Source organism: Dendrobates tinctorius, unplaced genomic scaffold, assembly GCF_039654945.1.
Source record: "Dendrobates tinctorius isolate UK_male_01 unplaced genomic scaffold, ASM3965494v1 ptg000064l, whole genome shotgun sequence".
Classification (NCBI taxonomy): Eukaryota; Metazoa; Chordata; class Amphibia; order Anura; family Dendrobatidae; genus Dendrobates; species Dendrobates tinctorius.
Window position 1 is genome coordinate 64,502,312 of NW_027361732.1, and position 23,630 is coordinate 64,525,941.

The 23,630-nt window shown below is 43.9% G+C and overlaps 1 long non-coding RNA gene across 1 annotated transcript in view; it reads right to left on the minus strand.

Moving 5' to 3' along the window:
- LOC141094630 (uncharacterized) overlaps positions 1–18,158 on the minus strand; it is a 98,053-nt gene extending 79,895 nt beyond the window's left edge. Inside the window, exon 1 of the long non-coding RNA XR_012233136.1 lies at positions 17,783–18,158. This is a non-coding gene — a long non-coding RNA (uncharacterized lncRNA). The remainder of the gene's footprint in view (positions 1–17,782) is intronic.
- Positions 18,159–23,630: the final 5,472 nt, after the last annotated feature.

The following is a 23,630-nucleotide window of genomic DNA, read 5'->3' on the forward strand; positions in this document are numbered from 1 at the left end:
TTGCTCCTCTGCCGGTGTCTAATTACAGGGCCAATTTGCCTATACTGCCATAACTATTGCTACCTTGCTACTCTGCCGGTGTCTAATTACAGGGCTAATTTGCCTCTACCGCCATAACTACTGCTGCCTTGCTCCTCTGCCGGTGTCTAATTACAGGGCTAATTTGCCTCTACCGCCATAACTACTGCTGCCTTGCTCCTCTGCCGGTGTCTAGTTACAGGGCTAATTTGCCTCTACCGCCATAACTACTGCTGCCTTGCTCCTCTGCCGGTGTCTAATTACAGGGCTAATTTGCCTATACCGCCATAACTACTGCTGCCTTGCTCCTCTGCCGGTGTCTAATTACAGGGCTAATTTGCCTCTACCGCCATAACTACTGCTGCATTGCTCCTCTGCCGGTGTCTAATTACAGGGACAATTTGCCTATACCGCCATAACTACTGCTGCCTTGCTCCTCTGCCGGTGTCTAATTACAGGGCTAATTTGCCTCTACAGCCATAACTACTGCTGCATTGCTCCTCTGCCGGTGTCTAATTACAGGATCAATTTGCCTCTACCGCCATAACTACTGCTGCCTTGCTCCTCTGCCGGTGTCTAATTACAGGGCTAATTTGCCTCTACCGCCATAACTACTGCTGCCTTGCTCCTCTGCTGGTGTCTAATTATAGGATCAATTTGCCTCTACCGCCATAACTACTGCTGCATTGCTCCTCTGCTGGTGTCTAATTACAGGGCCAATTTGCCAATACCGCCATAACTACTGCTGCCTTGCTCCTCTGCTGGTGTCTAATTACAGGATCAATTTGCCTCTACCGCCATAACTACTGCTGCCTTGCTCCTCTGCCGGTGTCTAATTACAGGATCAATATGCCTCTACCGCCATAACTACTGCTGCATTGCTCCTCTGCTGGTGTCTAATTACAGGGCCAATTTGCCTATACCGCCATAACTACTGCTGCCTTGCTCCTCTGCCGGTGTCTAATTACAGGGCCAATTTGCCTCTACCGCCATAAGTACTGCTGCCTTGCTCCTCTGACTGTTCACTGCCTGTGTCTAATTACAGGGCCAATTTGCCTCTACCGCCATAACTACTGCTGCCTTGCTCCTCTGCCGGTGTCTAATTACAGGGCCAATTTGCCTCTACCGCCATAACTACTGCTGCCTTGCTCCTCTGCCGGTGTCTAATTACAGGGCCAATTTGCCTCTACCGCCATAACTACTGCTGCCTTGCTCCTCTGCCGGTGTCTAACTACAGGGCCAATTTGCCACTACCACTTCATAACTACTGCTGGGCAATTACAGGGTCAATTAGTATCTGTCTACTCTACAATACTCCAGGACGCCTTCTTCACTGCCAGATAACTGCCAAATAGACTCCTTTACCTGTGCCAACATGAGTCATAACAAAAAGTATGCCAATGCCAGTGAAAGGAAAGCAGCTTTAGCACTACGACAAAAACAACGCCATGCTAATGAGACTCCTGAGGAAAAACACCATCGCCTTGAGAAGATTAAGGCTTATAAACGCCGTCGCCTCACACACGAATCCCCTAACTCTAAATCCATAAGATTGGCTGAAGAAGCCTCTGCACGCCGTCACCGCCGACAACAGACGGCCTCTTCCTCATCATTATTATTAGACTCACAACAGGATGCTTCCACATCAACATGTGGAACAATTTACTGCTACACTTCATCCCATATGCCGTTCACTGACATAACTAATCAGCAATCTGTTTCTGCCCTATCAATACCACCATTCAATACCGATGCACAGTATGCCAATGCCAGTGAAAGGAAAGCAGTTTTAGCACTACGACAAAAACAACGCCATGCTAATGAGACTCCTGAGGAAAAACAGCATCGACTTGACAAGATTAAGGCTTATAAACGCCGTCATCTCACACACGAATCCCCTAACTCTAAATCTATTACATTGGCTGAAGAAGCCTCTACACGCCATCACCGCCAACAACAGACGGCTTCTTCCTCATCATCTATAATAATAAATGCCCTAAGCAGCTTCCGGTTGTGACAACTTCCGTCCAGTTGTAACCGGTGACGTCACCACACACACGCACATGTTAACCCTCAACACACCACACCGCCTCAACACACACTCCTCTCACCTTTCACCTCCACTCACGTCCACTCACTCTTTCACTCCACATACGTTCCTTTCTCTCACTCCGTTTCTCATACTCACACCGTCATCGTCGCTGCCCCGACATCTTCCTCCGCCGCCGCGATCCTGGATCCAGACGTTCTCCAGGCCGCCGACATGTTCTTGCGGCGACGCCATCTTGGATTTCGTGAAATCCCGCGAGATTCAAGATGGCGTGGCCGCAAGAACATGTCGCTGGCGTGGACGACTCGGGATCCAAAAAGATGGCGTCGGCGAAATCTCGCGAGATTACGCCGACGCCATTTTGGATCCCGATGTCGTCCACACCGGCGACATGTTCTTGCGGCGACGCCATTTTGGATCGGCGAAATCCCGCGATAGTCAAGATGGCGTCGCCGCAAGAACATGTCGCCGGCGAGGACGACGTCGGGATCCAAAATGGCGTCGGTGAAAACTCGCGAGATTTCGCCGACGCCATTTTGGATCCCGACGTCGTCCACACCGGCGACATGTTCTTCCGGCGACGCTATCTTGACTATCGCGGGATTTCACGATACTCAAGATGGCGTCGCTGCAAGAACATGTCGCCGGCGTGGACAACGTCTGGATCCAGGATGGCGCCGGCGGAAGAAGATGTCGGGGATCGTGGAGCAGCGGCGATGACGGCGTGAGTATGAGAGACGGAGTGAGAGAAGGGGTCGTATGTGGAGTGAAAGAGTGAGTGGAGATGGTGAAAGGTGAGAGGAGTGTGTGTTGAGGAGTGTGTGTGTTGAGGGTTAACATGGCAAGAGGTGTGATGCTATCGCATCCTCCCGATGCGATAGCATCGGGCCATAATCTAGTAATAATATAATCAAGAAGAATGAAGCAGATCATGGAAAAGAAATGGTAGGTAAGAAAAGCATGCCAGAAAAAGTTTATAGACAGTCAGATGCCAGGGAAAGCTGTGTTGATTTAAAGCATGCCAGAAACATACACATTAGTCAAAACAACTTTCTCTACATGTATTTAGATGGAATTTAACTGTCCTGAAAGCCGTGAAGAAACTAAGAAAAGTGACTTAACCATGTTTGTAGCAGCTTCCACAAAGCCACTCATTATCAATGCAATAATTTTAAAGAAAAATTGCCGACAGCAAAGCAAAAGACATCAGAAAAGATGAAAAAAAGATGCTCTAGGAATAACACAGCCAGCTTTTCTGTGAAGTATCTTTTTGCAGGAAAAATTTAGCAGGTGCTTCGAAAATTAATAGACATTTTGTGCAAATTCCCTAATAGAGGCTGCAGGAATCTCCTACCACTGTAAGTTGCTGAACATTCTTTTATTTATAAATTCTGCTCCTTCTTAAAGACTCTGCGCAGCCTCACTGACGTCACTGGCTGACCTGAGGTGAACTAATGAGCGTGGGAAAAAATGCAGAAACTTTTCCACGGTAATAAGTTCATCTCCGGGCAGCCAGGAAGGCTGCACAGAGATGAACTAATTCATTCTGGCAGTGGTTTACATAGGGCTGGTCGCATTAGCACGGCCCGTGCGTAAACCACTTAAACCTTTCTGATGGATTGCAGCTGGGGACCTGAATGAGCAGCGGAGAGGTAAGGATATGGTTGCTTTTTTGTTTTATTTTTGTTAACGGTCGATGGTTTATTTTTGGATTACCAGAGCAATAAATCTTGTCAAAAACTAGGTGTCTTTATTTCATTAAAATAATTTTTATTTAATGTCTGTGTGTGTTTTTTAACCATTTAATAGTCTAGGGTTAATAATGGAAAAGTGTCTAATTGACACCTCTCCATTATTAATCGGCTTAATGTCACCTTCCAATTGCAAGGTGACATTAAGTCATTTATATTAACCCATTAGCCATTGCTACAGGGCAATGAGAATAGAGAGGATAAGTGCCAGAAAAGGCACATTTTATAGATGCGCCTTTTCTGGGGTGTCTGGGGGCAGATTTTTGTAGCCAGGTGGGGCAAAAACAATGGTCTCTCTCAAGGCTATTAATATCTGCCCTTACTCACCTTCTTTACCTCTCTGGTTGCGATTTTGCCACGGGAGCCCACACATTTTTTCCAATGAATTAACCCCTTAATTTAACACCTAGACGTCACAAATTTTACACACAAAGGCTAATTTAATTATTATTTAGGGACATATAAAAAAATACATGAAATTAAATGGTTTACTGTATGTAAACCATGTGTCATTTCATGTCGGGTTTGGGAATGATTTTACAGAAGCCGGCAATTTATTTTGCGGCTATTCTGCTATGCAGAACTCTATTAAATACAAATAATAATAAATAATAATAAATTTTATTTTTATAGCGCCGACATATTCCGCAGCACTTTACACTTCAGAGGGGATTTGTACAGACAATAGACATTACAGCATAACAATAATCACATACAGTAGATTATAACAAATACCAAGAGGAGTGAGGGCCCTGCTCGCAAGCTTGCAGTCTATGAGGAAAGAGGTAGACACGAAAGGTGGGTGGTAACAGTTGCCCTGATTGTATGGACCAGCCATAATGTTAAGTGTGTAACAGTACAGACACAGAGGGCTAATGGATGCATAAAGCATGTGGGAAACATGATGCTGGGAACCTGGTTATGGTAAAATTTTTGGCTCTGCCACACAGGGATAGGTTAGGTTAATGTGTTGAGGCGATAGGCCAGTCTGAATAAATACGTTTTCAGGACACGCTTAAAATTGTGGGGACTGGGGACTAATCGTATTGACCTGGGAAGTGCATTCCAAAGAATTGGCGCGGCACGTGTAAAGTCTTGGAGACGGGAGTGAGAGGTTCTGACTATTGAGGATACTAACCTCAGGTCATCAGCAGAACAGAGGGCGCGGGTAGGGTGGTATACTGAAACAAGGGAGGAGATGTAGGGTGGTGCTGAGCCATGGAAGGCTTTGTGGGTGAGGGTAATAAGTTTATACTGAATTCTGGAGTGGATGGGTAGCCAGTGTAATGACTGGCACAAGGTAGAGGCATCGGTGTAACGATTGGTGAGGAATATGATCCTGGCTGCAGCATTCAAGACAGATTGGAGAGGGGAGAGTTTTGTAAGAGGGAGACCGATTAGAAGAGAGTTACAATAGTCGAGACGAGAATGAATAAGAGAAACAGTAAGAGTTTTTGCAGTGTCAAAAGTAAGAAAAGGTCGAATTCTAGAAATGTTTTTGAGGTGCAGATGACAAGAGCGAGCCAGTGATCGAATGTGGGGGGCAAAGGAAAGCTCGGAATCAAGTATGACCCCAAGACAGCGGGCATGTTGCTGGGGAGTAATAGTGGAACCACAGACGGAAATGGCAATGTCGGGTGTAGGTACATTAGTAGCGGGAGGAAACACAAGGAGTTCAGTCTTTGACAGGTTCAGTTTCAGATATAGTGAGGACATGATATTAGACACAGCGTTTAGACAATCGCCAGTGTTTTCTAGAAAGGCTGGCGTGATGTCAGGAGAAGAAGCGTATAATTGGGTGTCATCAGCATAGAGATGGTACTGGAAACCAAATCTACTGATTGTTTGACCAATAGGGGCAGTGTACAAGGAGAAGAGGAGGGGGCCTAGAACCGATCCTTGAGGAACCCCAACAGTAAGGGGAAGGTGAGAGGAGGAGGAACCGGCAAAAGAAACAGTAAAGGAGCGGTCGGAGAGATAGGAGGAGAACCAGGAGAGAACGGTGTCCTTGAGGCCAATGGAACGGAGCATAGTGAGGAGGAGCTGATGATCCACAGTGTCGAATGCTGCAGAGAGATCCAAGAGAATTAGCATGGAGTAATGACCATTTGATTTAGCTGTTAGCAGATCATTAGAGACTTTAGTGAGGGCAGTTTCAGTGGAGTGTAAAGAGCGGAAACCGGATTGGAGAGGGTCGAGAACAGAGTTTTCTGAGAGATAGCGGATAAGACGGGAGTGGACTAGGCGTTCCAGGAGTTTAGAGATGAAGGGAAGATTAGAGACAGGTCTATAGTTAGCGGCACAATTTTGGTCGAGGGATGGTTTTTTTAAGTAGTGGATGTATGATGGCATGCTTAAATGAGGAGGGAAAAATACCAGAAGAGAGAGAGAGGTTAAATATTTTAGTTAGGTGAGGGGTGACAGCAGGGGAAAGGGACTGGAGGAGATGTGACGGAAATGGGTCACTGGTGCAAGTAGTTGGGCGAGAAGATGCAAGGAGCCTGCTTACTTCTTCTTCTGTGACTGGTTCAAAATCAGAGAGTGAGTTAGATGCAGTGGGGGAGGGAGGACAGTGCATGGTATGAGGGGATTTGGAGATAATTTCCTGTCGGATCTGGTCAATTTTTTCTTTGAAGTAATTGGCCAGATCGTCAGCTCGGAGCTCAGTGGTTGGGGCCTGTACTCTTGGATTGAGTAGAGAATGAAAAGTGTCAAAGAGACGTTTCGGGTTATTGGACAGTGAGATGATGAGGGTGTTGAAATAGGTTTGTTTGGAGAGGTGAAGGGCAGTGTTGTATGTTCTAAGCATAAACACAAATACAAATAAATATATATATATATACACTGTCTGTATGTGTGTGTCTCAATGACGTGTATATATATATATTCTATGTGTACATATCTATTCTTTCATTTCTTTATTAAACCTGTCAGTGTGATTTTACTGTATCGCGCACTGAATTGCCGACTTTTCTAAAGGACACCGGGTGCGTACTTCTCGCAAGTCACACATCTGGTCCGTGTGCAATGCATTTTTTTGAGCACCCATAGACTTGCCTTTGCGCATTTCAGCTGGATTACGCTGGCAATCACAGCATGCTACAATTGAAAGGGAACGTAAAATACGTGCCAGAAATATATGGCTGATGGGAGGTACCCCATAGAGAATCATTGGTCCGTGTGCAATGCGTGGTTTTTACGCCTCTCACTCGTCCGTATTTCTTTCTAGTGTGACCCCGGCCTAAGTTCTTAACTCTAGAAATATTTTTTTACAACATCAAAGGTTCATGTTTGCATAAGTATTGTAATGATAAAACAGTTTTTGCTTGTATTTTTGCAGGAATGTAGCAATACCCTATAAATATTAAAAATAAAGGATAGGAAATAAAAAAATGTTAACCTTTTTACAGAGCACATTTTGATAAGAAAAGTGTTGCTAAGTCTCACTAACAATTTGAGTAAAAAGTACATTGACAGTAATATCCTAAATACCTAATAATTCATAACTGTCCAAGAAACAACTGCTTGCTAAGATGCATGTTGTTTCTTTTTATGTCATTTTATGCAATTTTAAACTTCAATAAATAAGCAATGTTTAAATATCATGTTAAGTTCAATATTATATTAGATTAACCTACACTATTTTATATATGTCTGCTTCTATAACAGAAAATTTCATAAACTGTCTTTATGGGATTAGAGCTATTTTTCTTGTAGTTTTAGATTTTAGAGCTTAAAATCCACTGCTTCCCATCACATATAGACTAAACCATCAGCCTGTATAAGGTGTAGCTTAGGAGCTTACTGCAATTGTCTCCCATTGAATTCAATAATAAAACAATATGAAGTAATCTTCTAAACTACCTCTATTAGTTGACGCTACATAAGATGATTTGGAGCTCTGTAACAGAATATTAGGTCGTAGACCATTGCACAGAAGACATTTTTTAACTTAGAAATAACACGATGTTCCAAGGTTGACATTCTTTCATTTGACATCTCAAGGAAATGCATAATTCTACTATGCAGTTACTGAGTCTATATTGGCATTAAGAAATGTTGGAGTTGCTTACATAGTGCTCTATGAGGCATGATTTTTTGAGAATGAGCAACAATTTTAAAAGCATTAGTATCTAACTTACTTATACATTTTTAGTAACTTTTTCAGGGTACACAGAAATAATTAGCTTTCAGCCTTTGTTGTGATGTAAACTGTGTTCCAAATTATTATGCAAAAAGAGTTTAGGAGTGATAAGGTTAGAATTTTTTTGTTTGTCATTTAAACTCATTGATGGTGATGTGTGTCAGGGCTCTTTATATCACTGAAAGCAATTGCAGATACCTGTGCAAATTAGTTTGGCAGGTGTGTCCAAATAAAGGCAAGACTACTTAAGATGGCTGTTCCACATTATTAAGCAGCCTACATTTTTTGCCAAAATGGGAAAGAAAAAGGATGTGTCGGCTGCTGAGAAGCAACAAATTGTGGAGTATTAAGGTCAAGGCATGACTACAATCAACATTGCCAAGACACTTCATCGTGATCATTGTACTATCAAGAAGTATGTAGCTGATTCCCAGCACTCACGTGTGCGTGCTGATAAGGAAAAATTGAGGACTCTTTCCAACAGGCAATTTTGTCAGGTTAAAAGAGCAGCTGCAAAAATGCCTTGTCATAGCAGCAGACAAGTTTTTGAAGCTGCTGGTGCCTCCAACGTCCCCCAAACACCAAGCTGCTTGGTCCTTCAAAGGTTTGCAGCTGTGCGTAAGCCATCCTGTCGACCACCTCTATCCACTGCACACAAGCAGAAATGGCTCCAGTGGGCCAAACGATACATGAAGACTGACTTCCAAACTGTTTTGTTCACCGATGAGTGCCGTGCAACGCTCGATGGTCCAGATGGATGGAGTGGAGGATGACTTTGTTGATGGACACCCCATGAAAACATGGCTAAGGCGCCAACAAGGAGGAGGTGGAGTAATGTTTTGGGCTGGAATCATGGGGAGAGAGATTGTCGGCCCCTTTAGGATCCCTGAAGGGGTAAAGATGAATTCCATAATCTATGTGGAGTTTCTAAAACAGCACTTCCTGCCATAGTTCAAGAGGAAGAACCGTGCTTTCCGCAGCAAGATCATTTTCATGCATGATAATGCACCGTCTCATGCTGCAAATAACACATCTGCATCTCTGGCTGCTATGGGCATAAAAGAGGACAAACTTATGGTGTGGACACCATCTTCCCCTGACCTCAACCCCATTGAGAACCTCTGGAGCATCATCAAAAGGAGTGTCTATGATGGTGGGAGGCAGTTCACATCTAAGCAACAGCTCTGGGAGGATATTCTGTCCACATGCAAAGCAATTGAAGCACAAACCATCCAAAAACTGACAAATTCAATGGACGAGAGAGTTCAGAAGCTTCTTTCGAACAAGGGGTCCTATGTGCAAATGTAACATTACCTGGAATAAAGTTTTGACTTGAAAACTGATTTCATTTTGTAATAAGCTGATAATGCTTATAATTTCACAATTGACCATTTTTTTGTTCAAAATAAAAATAAAAAGGTTGAAAACTCTGCTGTACATAATAATTTGGAACATGCATTTTGAGTGTTTCTTATTTTTAAAAATATACTGTTTTCATAGGCAGTTTGTTCAAAAACTTTGCAATTATACTAGAATATTAGATGACTGGAAAAGAACAATGACTGCAATTCATATAGGTAATTTAGAGGAAATATTTTTTGCATAATAATTTGGAACACAGTGTATACTAACAAATTATATTGTGGTACCATGTTAGCGAGAAAAATCGATGTAAATACTTTGATTCCCCATGATACAGTCATGGCCAAAAGTATTGACACCCCTGCAATTCTGTCAGATAATGCTCAGTTTCTTCATGAAAATGATTGCAAACACAATTTTAAGACAAATTAAATGAAGATAATAATACCAAAGAATTTGTGTTTGCAATCATTTTCAGGAAGAAACTGAGTATTATCTGACAGAATTGCAGGGGTGTAAATACTTTTGGCCACAACTAAAGGAGGCAAATCCATGCACGCTCCCTTGGAAGAAGCATCACGCGAAACGCGCGTCGGGGGTGCAACGGCCTGTTTGGAGGTATGATACATTATGAGTAGCTGCCATTTTACATTTTTCTTAGTATTCGTCCCTCACGTCCTGCCTTAATTGCACTATTATTGTATAACCAGCGATATTCCGACATCAGGGCAAATTGTATATGGGCGTAATTACTGGCTACTTCCTATGTGATTCACATAAGGGTAATGCCTTACTGCTGCTGATTTTTGATATAGCATATTGCATTTTTTACCATGTTTATGCAAATAATGTAAAGGCTAATTTCTTAGCTCCTAAATGTGTATTTTCCATTTTTTGCAAGCTTTTTCTGGCTGCCTGATATATTCGGACACTTGCATTACTAATATTGTGGGATAAATTGCAATATTCCCTTTGCTATCATATGATTCTCATTTCCTCTTTTTTTGCTTTGTTTGTCCCCATTTCTTATCTATTTTAATAAGAGACATTTGTTGGGAATCTCTCTCAGGCAAAACTAACAGGTCAAGGAAATTCTTATCCTCTCTTGCTGACAACTTTATCTTCCAAAAGGTAGGGGAGAAAACAAGGGGAACTGCTACCTTGGATCTAATCCTTATAAACAGGGAGGAAATGGTTGAGGAGGTAAAAGTGGCTGGGACCCTAGGAGGTAGCGACCATGCTATTTTAGAATTTTCGATAACTAGAGGAGGAAGACCTGTGAAGACTCAGATGTCAAAGTTAGATTTCAGAAAGGCAGATTTTAAGGGATTCAGAAAGAGAATTGGAGGGATCCAATGGCTGGATATCCTTAAAGACAAAAATGTCCAGGAAGGATGGAAAATCTTGAAAAATGAAATTCTCAAAGCACAATTGTTAACAATTCCGAAAAGAGGGAAGAATAGGAAGCATTTAAGGATACCAGGATGGATGAACACAGAACTTAAGCACATGCTAAAAAGGAAGAAAAAAATGTTTATAAAATGGAAAGAGGTAGGCATATCTAAAGAAGAATATAATGCTGTCTGCAGAACCTGCAGGGCACAAATCAGATTAACTAAAGCTGAAAATGAATTGAGGCTTGCAAGAGATGTCAAAAGCAATAATAAAGGATTTTGGGGATATGTCAAAAGTAAAAGAAAAGTCAAAGATACTATAGGATTTTTACAGGATGAAAATGATGAAATGGTAAGACAGGATGTTGAGAAGGCCGAACTTTTAAATTCCTATTTTGCATCTGTTTTCTCTCAGAAAGGAAACGTAACATCAACTGTTCTTCACTGTCCTAATAAGGGTATAGAAGAATCCAGGATATCTATAAACAGAAAGATAGTGAGGAAACACTTAGCTAACCTAAATGAATTCAAGTCTCCAGGTCCAGATGAATTACACCCCAGAGTACTGAAGGAGATAGCAGAAGAAATTTTTGAACCCCTCTCGATAATCTTTCTAAATTCTTGGAGAACAGGAGAAGTCCCAGAAGACTGGAGAAGAGCAAATGTTGTTCCTATCTTCAAAAAGGGGAAGAAGGTGGACCCAGGCAACTATAGGCCGGTGAGTCTGACTTCTATACCAGGAAAGATCTTTGAACAAATTATTAAACAACATTTATGTCAGTACCTGGATAAGAATGAAGTGATTAAACAGAGTCCGCATGGGTTTGTAACTAATAAGTCATGTCGGACTAACTTAATTTCCTTCTATGACGGAATCACTGATTGGGTGGATCAAGGAAATGCTGTAGATATAGTATATCTTGACTTCAGCAAAGCATTTGACAAAGTATCTCATACAATCCTTATTGAAAAAATGACTAAGTATGGAATGGACAAGGCAACTGTTAGGTGGATTCATAACTGGCTTAGTGATCGGACCCAAAGAGTGGTCGTAAATGGCTGCACATCCAGTAGGAAGAATGTCTCAAGTGGGGTACCACAGGGCTCTGTCCTGGGCCCTGTATTGTTCAACATCTTTATCAATGATTTAGATGAAGGAATTGAGGGTAAACTGATTAAATTTGCTGATGACACAAAGCTAGGAGGGATAGCTAATACTAGAGAAGAGAGAGAGAGGATTCAAAAAGATATAAATAAACTGGAGAAGTGGGCAGCAACTAATAGAATGGTTTTTAACAGGGAAAAATGCAAAGTACTACATCTGGGCAATAAAAATGAAAAAAGCATATGCAGAATGGGAGGAATAGGGCTAAGCAACAGCACATGTGAAAAAGACTTGGGTATACTAATAGATCACAGACTGAATATGAGTCAACAGTGTGATGCAGCAGCAAAAAACACAAATGCAATTCTAGGATGTATTAACAGAAGCATACAGTCTAGATCACGTGAAGTCATTATTTCCCTCTACTCCTCTTTGGTCAGACCTCATCTGGAATATTGTGTCCAGTTTTGGGCACCACATTTTAAAAAAGACATCAACAAACTGGAGCAAGTTCAGAAAAGAGCGACCAGAATGGTGACGGGTCTGCAAACCCTGTCTTATGAGGAAAGGTTGCAGGATTTGGGAATGTTTAGTTTGCAAAAGAGGAGACTGAGAGGAGACTTAATAGCTGTCTGCAAATATCTAAAGGGCTGTCACATTGTAGAAGGATCAACTTTATTCTCATTTGCACAAGGAAAGACTAGAAGCAATGGGATGAAACTGAATGGGAGGAGACACAGATTAGATATTAGAAAAAACTTTTTGACAGTTAGAGTGATCAATGAGTTGAACAAGCTGCCACGAGAAGTGGTGAGTTCTCCTTCAATGGAAGTCTTCAAACAGAGGCTGGACAGACATCTGACTGGGATGATTTAGCGAATCCTGCTTTGAGCAGGGGGTTGGACCAGATGGCCCAGGAGGTCCCTTCCAACTCTACGATTCTATGATTCTAAGAGGTCTTTTGTACCATTTTAATAATTATCTAATAAAAATTGTATATTTTTATGGCAATATGACTTCCCGAATCATTTATATGATGTTTTGATATTAGGAGTTTGCCATGTATCTAGGCATGTTTTTTCTTACTTTGATTGCACACATCTAGCAAGTAAAGTCTATACTAGCGTATGGCCGAGCGGCCATGCAGGCCTTTTATAGCCGTGCACTGCCGGGACCTTCCAGAACTCTGAGATGGACCAATCAGATTTGGAGAATGACCTGAGCACGTAACTCCCAACCTCCAATGGGAGATCGTCTCGTGAGCATGCTCTGTGGAGCGGCAGAGGGACTTAGCCTCAGGAATGGCTTGCTGCAAAGCAGCATGTGAGGCTCTGGATTCCTGTTGTGTCGCTGCAGGAATCCGACACCTAACATTACCCCCCTCCTAGGGCCCCCTCCCTCCTGAACCTTCCAACCCACCAAATAAAGTTTTTTGCCACGTACCACCTTGTGTCCCACAGAGGCGTAGGCTTCAGGCTCTTCCGAAGACAAGTCTGATGCCCCAGCAGATGACTTGGAAGACCGGGACATGTGAACAGGTTTGAGAAGGGACACGTGGAAGGCGTCAGGGATGGCTAAGTCGCCAGGAGCAGAAGTTGGAGCGGGACGCTGATGTGTGTCGGTGGGCATCTTCATTTGCATTTCAGAAGTTTGAGTCACATGTGGGGTAAGACCCAGACTGTTCCGAACTTCCATTGCCCGGTCTGCCACCGGCAAGGGATACAGTAGTCCAGCCAGCCTCTGTTTAGAGGAGCTGCTCCGAGCACAAGAGGCGCATGCCTGAATGTATTTTTTAGTGTCCTGGGCCCTGGGGCCCTGTGCGGCAACCAATAAGACCTTGCCAGGAGTTTTGTGGTCTGCTTGTAGCCAACGTGACCACCCACCCTGGATGCTTGTGCCCACGCTAGAACCTTGGACCGCAGGTGAGGCGGGACAAAGGTCTTGCCTAGCGGCACTGACCCGAGGACGACCGGAGCCATGGCCTTCAGATTCCCAGTAGGGGGCGCGGAAAGATCCGCAGACAACTCCACAGAGGCTACTTGGATGCTTTCCCCATGCACCTTCCCACACAGTTTTTGCTCCATCCCAGTATTCTACCTGAAGACCACTCTGTATGAGGAGAATGGCAACAGAGCCAGGGAACCCCGAGGAGCACATGATCGATGCCCTCTGGCATAATGAGCAGAGAAAGCGTTTCCTGGTGAGACGGTGAAAAAGAGAGCCTAAGGGGTGCTATTTGGTGGGTAATCTGGGATGATAAGGTCGCCCCGTTGGCCACCCTGATGGGTAGTGGGCGAGGAAGTGGTACCAACGGGATAGCATGCTGTTGGGTGAAGGACAAAGACATAAAGTTCCCTTCTGCCCCAGAATCCACTGTGACCCGTACCTCCCAAGAGGAATCACCGCTATCTAACGTCCCTTGGCGTGCCAGTTTGGGGGAGAAAAATCTCCATAGCGAATAGACCCCCACCAATAACCAGTGGATGCAATTATTTTTTCGGCTGCTGCGAACACCTGTTAGCCGGGTGACCAGACTGTCGACACTGGTAACAGCATGTGGAGCTTTGTGCCGGACGCGTCTTGAGACTGGCGCGGGACACCTCCATGGGCTCAGGAGGTAAACTCTCCAGCTCGGATGGACCTAGAGGTTCAAAGAGGTTGGGAGCCAAGCTAACCTTCCGTCTGGATTGAGCACGCTCCAGCCCGCACGCTGAAAAACGGAGATCGATGTGGGTGGAAATGGCAATCAGCTCTTCCAGAGTTACGGGAACCTCTCTGGTAGATAAAGCATCCTTAACATGCTCCGCCAAACCTCTCCAGAACACAGGGATGAATGTTTTATTATCAGACCATTCCAGCTCGGAAGCCAGTGTCCTGAAACGGACGGCATACTGGCTGACCGAGAGGGATCCCTGAGTTAACGCTAGTAGCTGGAGAGAGGTGTCGTGGGTGACCCGTGGCCCTAAGAAGACCTGCTTCAGGGATGTTAAGAACTGAGCAGTGGTCCGAACCTCTGGGTCACCGCGCTCCCACAGCGGCGTGGCCCACTCCAACGCCCTGCCTGACAGAAGGGAAACGATAAACTCCACCTTATCCCATTCCGTAGGGAGTCGTGCTGCCAGTAACTCAAGCTGGATAGAGCACTGGCTCACGAAACCCCTGCAGGAGGCGCTGTCACCAGAAAATTTATCGGGTAATGGGTGGCGGGAAACTGTCGGCGCAGACATGGACACACGCGGGACAGCTTCTGCGACTGCCTGGACAGCAGCCTCAGTAAACTTCGCAGCTGAGGTGGCACTCTCGAAAGTAGCCAACCTGCCCTCCAGCTGCCGAATGTACTGCAGTAGCTGCTGCTGGTCTGCCATTACCAGCCAGACCCTGGCGCTAGTATAATGTTAGGAACGGCGGAGCGCACTAAATAAATAAATAATAAAGTGCGCTCGCCGCTCGGAGTCCACCGTGCAGAAGGTGTTAACACTGCTGTTGAATAATGGCAGAGGTGCTATATGGCGGCATAACGCGCACGGGTTAAACGCCACCCGATGTGCGCGGAGCGGACTCTGTTAGGTCACAGAGGCGCTGTAGCATAAACATATACATAAACGCCAAGCCTGTCAGCTAAATTGCACACGCGGTATCCAGTCACAGGACACGGGCCCAAGGCTGAGGTCGGTGTCTGTCTAGACCTACAGCGCTTGCGACGTCGCTACCACGGACACCGGTAAGTACTGCTGACTGCAGCGCAGCTGCAAACACAGCCGCTATACGATAGTGCCGTGAGACGTGACACAATCGGACGTTAGTGTAGAGGTGCGGTGTGCACAGTGGCCTATGGCTTGCCACTGACTGGCACTGACTCTTTCTCTAGTTCCCTATCCACATGCGTAATATCAGAGGGAGGGGAATCTTAATAAGTCAGTCACCAGAATCATACATCCATCACCATTCACACATCTAGCAAGTAAATCTATACTAGCGCGTGGCGGAGCGGCCATGCGGGCCTTTTATAGTCGTGCACTGCCGGGACCTTCCAGAACTCTGAGATGGACCAATCAGATCTGGAGAAGGACCTGACCTCAAATGGGAGATCGTCTCATAAGCATGTTCAGTGGAGTGGCAGAGGGACTTAGCCTCAGGAATGGCTTGCTGCAAAGCAGCATGTGAGGCTCTGGATTCCTGTTGTGTCGCTGCAGGAATCTGACGCCTAACACTATACTCATTGAAAAAAATTACCAAGTATTGAATTGACAAGGTTACGGTTAGGTGGAATCATAACTAGCTCAGTAATCATACTCAAAGAGTGGTAATAAATGGTTGCACATCCAATTGGAAGAGTGTTTCAAGTGGGATACCACATCCTCTGTCATGGTCCAGTGTTGTTAAACATTTTTATAAATGATCTAGATTTTTATAAATGATCCACTTGGGGGTTCAAACTGCTCATCACACATCTATATAAATTCCTTAAGGGGTCTAGTTTCCAAAATGGTGTCACTTGTGAGGGGTTTCCATTGTTTAGGCATATCAAGGTCTCTCCAAATGCGACATGACGTCCGATCTCAATTCAAGCCAATTCTGCATTGAAATAGTCAAACGGCGCTCTTTCCCTTCTAGGCTCTGCCGTGCGCCCAAACAGTGGTTTACCCCCACATATTTAGAGTATATATATATATCTCAGGACAAATCTAATATACTGATTTCTGATTAAAATATATGGAAAACTTAGCATTTCTTATTTACCATTGTTCAACTTTTGATTTACTAAAAATAGAGACATTTTCCTAGCATATGCCTATTTTATCTTATGATTTTAGTGTACCTGCATTTTTCCATACAAGCTTTTAGAACTGTCTTAAATCAAGCACTTTCAATTTTTGAACTTTTCATAAAGCCTTCCTAGAGCAATGATATATTTTAATTATTTTTGCAATAGAATTCTTTGAATTGTATTATTTGATGTGAAATGGAAGTATAGGCTGAGCAGGGACTATTTTTAAACCTAGTAAGAGGTCATAAAATATACTGACATGCACATGTGTAGGTTACCTAAGACTTAGCAACTATAGAAGAATAATATTTAGATTGTTATTAGTGCTTTATTTTATTAATACTTTAATAACGAAAGTGAACAATCTAGCAAGAAAAGTTATAACTATTTTCTTCACTGTTTAGAAATAATATTATGTAGTTTAAGCCATAAGGAGACAAATACGAAATTAAAGCCCCAATATTTTAACAATCCAGCATCTTAACTTATGGCTCCGTTACACGTATCAATGTCCCAGCAATCCCACCAACGATCTGACGTGGATGGGATCGCTAGGACATCATTAGCTGATCGCTGGTGAGCTGTCACATAGACAGCCCCTCCAGCGATCAGGACCAGCGAGCAAGCTGGTTTCCAATGTAAACAGCTGTTATCTGGGAGCTGCACGGCTCTTACACTGGCCAGCGGAAGACCAATGATCAAAAAACGGCCCAGGATGATGGAGCGCGATCAGCGATACCCGGCAGGGGTGCCGGTCGCTGATCCATGTCACACACAGCGATTTCGCTGGTGAGATCGCTGTGGCGTCACAAAATCAGTGATCTTGCTGGCGATATCGCTGTGTGTAATGGGGCCTTTAGAGTCATGTGTCGTAGCATTGTCAACATGGTTTATTTTTTTGTCTCGAGCGTTCAAACTTCAATACTAACTATATCAAGAACACCATGTTCCAAATTTTTATGCAAATTAGATTTAAGTTTCATGAAGATGTAATTTTTTATGTTTTTCAAATACACTCATAGATGATATTCTGTCCCAGGACCCTTTGGATAAGTGAAATCTGTCTCAGACACCTTTGATAATTTTGTTTGCTAGGTGAGTTCAATTAGAGAAAAATACTTAAGAAGGTTGTTCCACATTATTAAGCATAATTATAGAAGGATAGGGAAAAAGAAGGGAGGTCAGCTCACCAGTCTCGGTTGCGATCCATAATCCTCCTGCGCACGGAGTCACCTTGATCAGGGGTGTTGACTGAAGCAAAATAAAGGATGGAATCTCCAGCGCTGGACTTCAGTTAAAAATACATCATTTATTGTAAATTCTTAAAATCGAACAGAAAAAAGTATGGATAAGGACATACAGGCAGATGGGGTCTCTGGTGGTCTCCAACCAACGCGTTTCGACCTAGAGGGTCTTACTCATGGTTCACACTAGACCAGTACTGACAACTACAAATAGTACAAAGACTAGTAAATCACAGGTGTTGGACAAAAGAATTAATGAAAATAGGGAGTATCCCTACCAGTTAACTCTTGCAAACACTCAGCCTAATGTGGAGCTGAAACAAAAACTTGTCGGAAAAACAGAAAAAAAAAAAACAAAAAAAAACAAAACTAATAAAAAGATATCATAAGAATATAATAACAATCACAAAAATTATCAGAATAACCAGAATTGAATAGGACTAAGTAGAATGTAAATATACAGAAGAAAATATCAATCTAATTGCAATATTAAATCAAGTCGTTTGTTCAGACCTAATGGTACTCTTGTATTTAATTTAAAAATCCAAAAGGATTCACGATTTAATAATTTTCTCCTGAAATCACCTCCCCTAGTAGATCTATCGACTTTCTCTATTGCTATAATTTTGAGACTATCAGTTTTACCTCCATGAACAGTTTTACAATGATAAGAAACTGCTGAAATATTATAATTACTACTAGTAGCTTCTGACAAGTGTTTCCTAATTCTCTTTTTAAGAGGTCCTATTGTACAGCCTACATATTGTAGGTTACAAAAAACGCATTCAATAACATATATTACTCCTTCTGAATTACAATTTATGTGAGACTGAATAGGGTATGATATGCCAGTAACACTAGAAGTGAATCTGCTGGTTTTAACCACATAGTTGCAGACTTTACAGGGATGATGTCCATATTTGGAAAAGCCTTTATATGACAACCAAGTATTATTTTTAGTTCTCCTATTACTGATAAAAAGACTGGGGGATAAGATATCGCTCAAAGCAGGAGCTTTCCTGGCTATGTATCGTACCTGGGTATTGTCCAGAATTTGACCAAGTTTATTATCATTGTGTAAAATAGGTAAATATTTTTTGACAATGTCCGTTATCTTATTGAATTGTGGACTGTACATGGTAGAAAAACTAACTATAGGACGGTCATAATTATTACAGGGGGCCCGTGTGCGATTCTTTTTCTTGTTAGCAGTAACTCCAGTGTGTACAAGGCTCAAAGGAGATTCATTCAGCAGGGTGTGTCTATCTATCCTGCTGACAATATTATCAGCTTTCCTTAGCATCCAATTAGCATATCCTCTGTCCTTAAGTCTAGAGAGGGTTTTGTTTGATTCTTTGGCAAATGTTATAGGTGAACTGCAATTTCTTTTTAACCTAATTAATTCTCCCACTGGAATGTTTTTAACCACGTGCTTGGGGTGACAAGAATAAGCTTGTAAAATTGAATTTGTATCTGTGGGTTTTCTGAAAGGAAAAACGCAGACCTTTTGGCTGTCAGGGTTCACAGACAAAGTCACATCCAGATAACTGATAGAAAAATCCGACACTGTAAATGTAAATGAAAGATTAAAATCATTCATATTAATATAGCTAATGAAATCACTAATCCCTGAGATGTCTCCCTTCCAAATCAAAATCAGGTCATCTATAAAGCGGCCATATAGTTGTATATTTTGTGAAAAGGGATTATTGTTACATAAGATATATTTCTCTTCCCAAACAGCTACTGTAATATTAGCTAAAGCTGGGGAACATTTGCCCCCCATACTTACTCCTTGTTTTTGTAAGAAAAAAATTCCATCAAATGAAAAATAATTATGTGAGAGAAGAAAGGAAACTGCATCCACAATGAAGGATTGAATTTCTATCACATATGTGCTATATTTGTCCAAAAAGAATGTGAGACTAGAAATAATCACATTGTGTGGTATGGACGGGTATAAACCCACCACATCACAAGTAATCCATGAATATTCTGGTGACCAATGATAATCATCCAAGGCAGAGATTAACATTTTGGTGTCTCTGATATATCCTGGAATTATTAAACGATGGTTTAGTCACAGGGGCCATAACACAGAAAATGTATGATTATGTTAATATCAAGAACCCTGTGATTCCCATTTATCATGCGTTTCCTAAAATCCACAAGGATTTGTCCCCCTCCCCCTTTAGAACTATAATTTCGGGGATAGGGTCTTTTTCAGAGAAATTGGCAGAGTGGGTTGATCATTACCTACAACCTTTGGTCATTGATCTTCCAGGATATATCAGAGACACCAAAATGTTAATCTCTGCCCTGGATGATTATCATTGGTCACCAGAATATTCATGGATTACTTGTGATTAGTGTTGAGCATTCCGATACCGCAAGTATCGGGTATCGGCCGATATCAGCGGTATCGGAATTCCGATACTTAATTCCGATACTTTTTTCATATCGGATTCCGGGATCGGAATCGGAATAGGAAGTTCCCATCATGCTATGAGCCTGCTTGCTTTGATTAAGCCAATGGGAATCCTCCGAAGTGTGGGCACATCCTGTTAGGCATGTAGGCATGTTAACTATTGGCATGGCTGTGATTGGCTGCCGAAATGATGTCATGATGCACTATAAAAGCCACCGCAGCCGCCATTTCTGGTCACTCTGCTGTGAATTCAGTTAGGGACAGGCTGCTGTAGAAGACTGTGAGGGACAGTTAGAAATAGCGATTCTAAAAACAATATTGTGCTTTATCCAGGCTACATAAACCACCACTGTAGCTTGCTTTTCCCTAGCAGCGCTGTTTTCACAGCTGTCTGCAAGGGCTGTGTGAGTGCAGCTCACGCTGTGGAGTGGGTCCTGCAGCCACGTCAGGCTGTAGGCCACCCAGTGTGATCACTGCTGCCTCATACATCTTTTATTTTTTGAGCTGCATTTTTTAAATAATTTCAATCTAGTGTGCTTCCATCCGTATCCATATACGTTGGTTGCAAACACTAGTAGTAGACAGCGGAGCCTTTCTGCAGCCTTTCAGTGCTAGTGTCCACTTTGCTGCACTGTTCACGGCTGTCTGAGAGGTCTCTGACTGTGTGTGAGTGCAGCTCATGCTGAGTAGTGTGTCCTGCAGCTACGTCTGGCTGTAGGACGCTCAGCGTGCGTCACTGCCTCACACATATTTTTATTTGAGTGCAGCTCATTTTTTCTTCTATTAGTGTGCATCCATCCGTCTCCATCTACGGTGGTTGCAAACACTATATAGGAGTACACAGCGGAGCCTTTCTGCAGCCTGTCAGTGCCAGTGCCCACTTAGCTGCACTGTTGACGGCTGTCTGAGAGGTCTCTGACTGTGTGTGAGTGCAGCTCACGCTGAGTAGAGTGTCCTGCAGCTACGTCTGGTTGTAGGACGCTCAACGTGCGTCACTGCCTCACACATATTTGTCTCTGAGTGCAGCTCATTTTTTCTTCTCCTATTAGTGTGCATCCATCCGTATCCATCAACATTGGTTGGTTGCAAACACTATATAGGAGTAGATAGAGGAGCCTTTTTTTCGGGCTTGTGCCCTGCCGGCGCAGCCAGATTAGTATTACCCAATTTTTTTGGAGCCTCATCTTTTGCATTGTAGGTTACCTGCCTGCATTGTAATAGCTCCAAAAAGTTGGTGATACTATCAGTTTCAATTCTTTGTTCTCATACTTTGAGTTTGTTTCAAACAAAGAAACCACATAAAAAGTTCACCAAACACTACATTTTGAACTTGTGTAGGCCACATCAGCTCCTATTAAAGTCTAGTCCACACACACACACTTCATAAAATTAGTGTTTCTTGTACCTGTAACCAGCTGTTCAGGAATAAGCACACTAAGGCCCCCCTTTGTCCTTTTTTGCCTATCTTAAGCAGTCTTGCAAGATGAAGAAGGCAGGGAGTAAGGCGCGGGGGCGTGGGCGTGGGCGTGGAGTTTCAGCAGGGAGAGGACGTGGGGATTCTGCAGGGAGAGGACGTGGGGATTCTACAGGTAGAGGACGTGGGGATTCTGGGCCTGCTGCGGGCACCAGTGGATCAGCATCCCCCAGTTTTAGCAGGCAACAGTCCTTTATGCGCAGCTTTGTAGGACCTCAACGTACCCCACTGCTGCGGGAGGAACAAATTGAAGCCGTTGTCGGATGGATGGCAGCTAACGCATCGACTTCAATTACTTCCGCATCCTCTCAGGGTCAGAGCACCGAAGAGCAACCATCTGTCTCTTCACCACCTGCCAAAGTGCCCAGGCAGTCAGAGAGACATGGACAGGAGCCATCACAATCTCTACTTCTGTTCTCGGAATCTGTTGGCTTGGAAAGAGGGGGCCAGCCAAGCAGCATTCCTGAATGTGAAGAAGAGGGAGTATGCAGTGATGCGCAACTTCTTTGTCCCTCTGAATCTGAAGAGGCGAGTGGGCCAGTGCCTATGGTCAGCACACCTCAGTACGCATCAGATGATGACGAGACTCAGTTGCCACTTTCTGGTGCGTACGGTGCTGGCGAGACAACCCCGGAGAAGCAGCTGTTTGAAGAGGGGAGGGAAGATGATGAGGTCCTTGACCCATCATGGCGTGAGCAACAGGAAGGTGGTGGGAGCAGCTCGGAGGAAGAGATTCCCCTACCGGCCAAAACAGGAGGCAGAGGGAGGGGGAAGACTTGGTTGCCTGTACCCTCCACTTCGGCACCCGTTAGGAGCATTCCTCCTTCCAAAGGCAAACCGGGCGCTCACAAGAGTTGCAGTGCGTGGTCCTTTTTTGACACAGTTGCAGATGACATTTGCTTTGTCAAATGCAAGCTGTGTCATCAGAGAGTCAAAAGAGGGAGAAATGTCAGCAACCTCAATACCACAAATATGTGGAAACATGTGCGCACCAAGCACGAGTTGGAGTTGCATAGACACCCTCAAGACGTAGGCCAACGTACAGCACCACCTACCACCTCTTCAGTTCGTGTTGGGCCCTCTTCCTCCAGCTCACACACTGCTGGTTCGGCTTCCTCACAGGATCGCCAAGGAAGAACCTCTGCCACTGTTGTCCGGAGACCCTGTCAGATTCCACCCATAACAGCACGTTCCCATCCATCACAGCCATCGGTAGCACAGGCATGGGATAAAAGGCGCCCTTACTCGGCAAACCATCCCCGAGCACAGTCTCTGAATGCTGGCATTGCCAAACTTCTGGCAGTTGAAATGCTGTCATTCAGGCTGGTGGACACTGACACCTTCCGGGACTTAATGGCATTGGCAGTCCCCCAATACAACGTGCCCAGCCGCTTTTATTTCAGCAGGCGAGCCGTCCCTGCCCTGCAGAAACATGTTGAGGGCAAAATAAAACATGCGCTACTAAACGCCGTTAGTAGCAAGGTCCACCTGACCACCGATGCGTGGACCAGTAACCATGGACAGGGACGATACCTTTCCCTCACTGCCCACTGGGTCAATGTTGTGGAGCCGGGTACGGATCTGGAGAGTGGCGCTGTACGTGTTCTTCCAACGCCACGGATTGCAGGACTCCAGTCTGTACACATAGACTCCTCCTCCTACTCAAGTTCCTCAGAAACAGCAGAGCAGGAGCCTGTTACGACCGATATGAGCACAGCCGTGGCCAAACGTCAACAGGCTGTACTCAAATTAATTTCTTTGGGGAATCGAAGCCACACAGCGCAGGAGCTCTGGAATGCTATCAAGCTGGAGAGCGATGTGTGGTTTGGGCCAGCGAATCTCCAGCCGGGCTTGGTAGTGTGTGACAATGGCCGAAATCTGGTGGCAGCTCT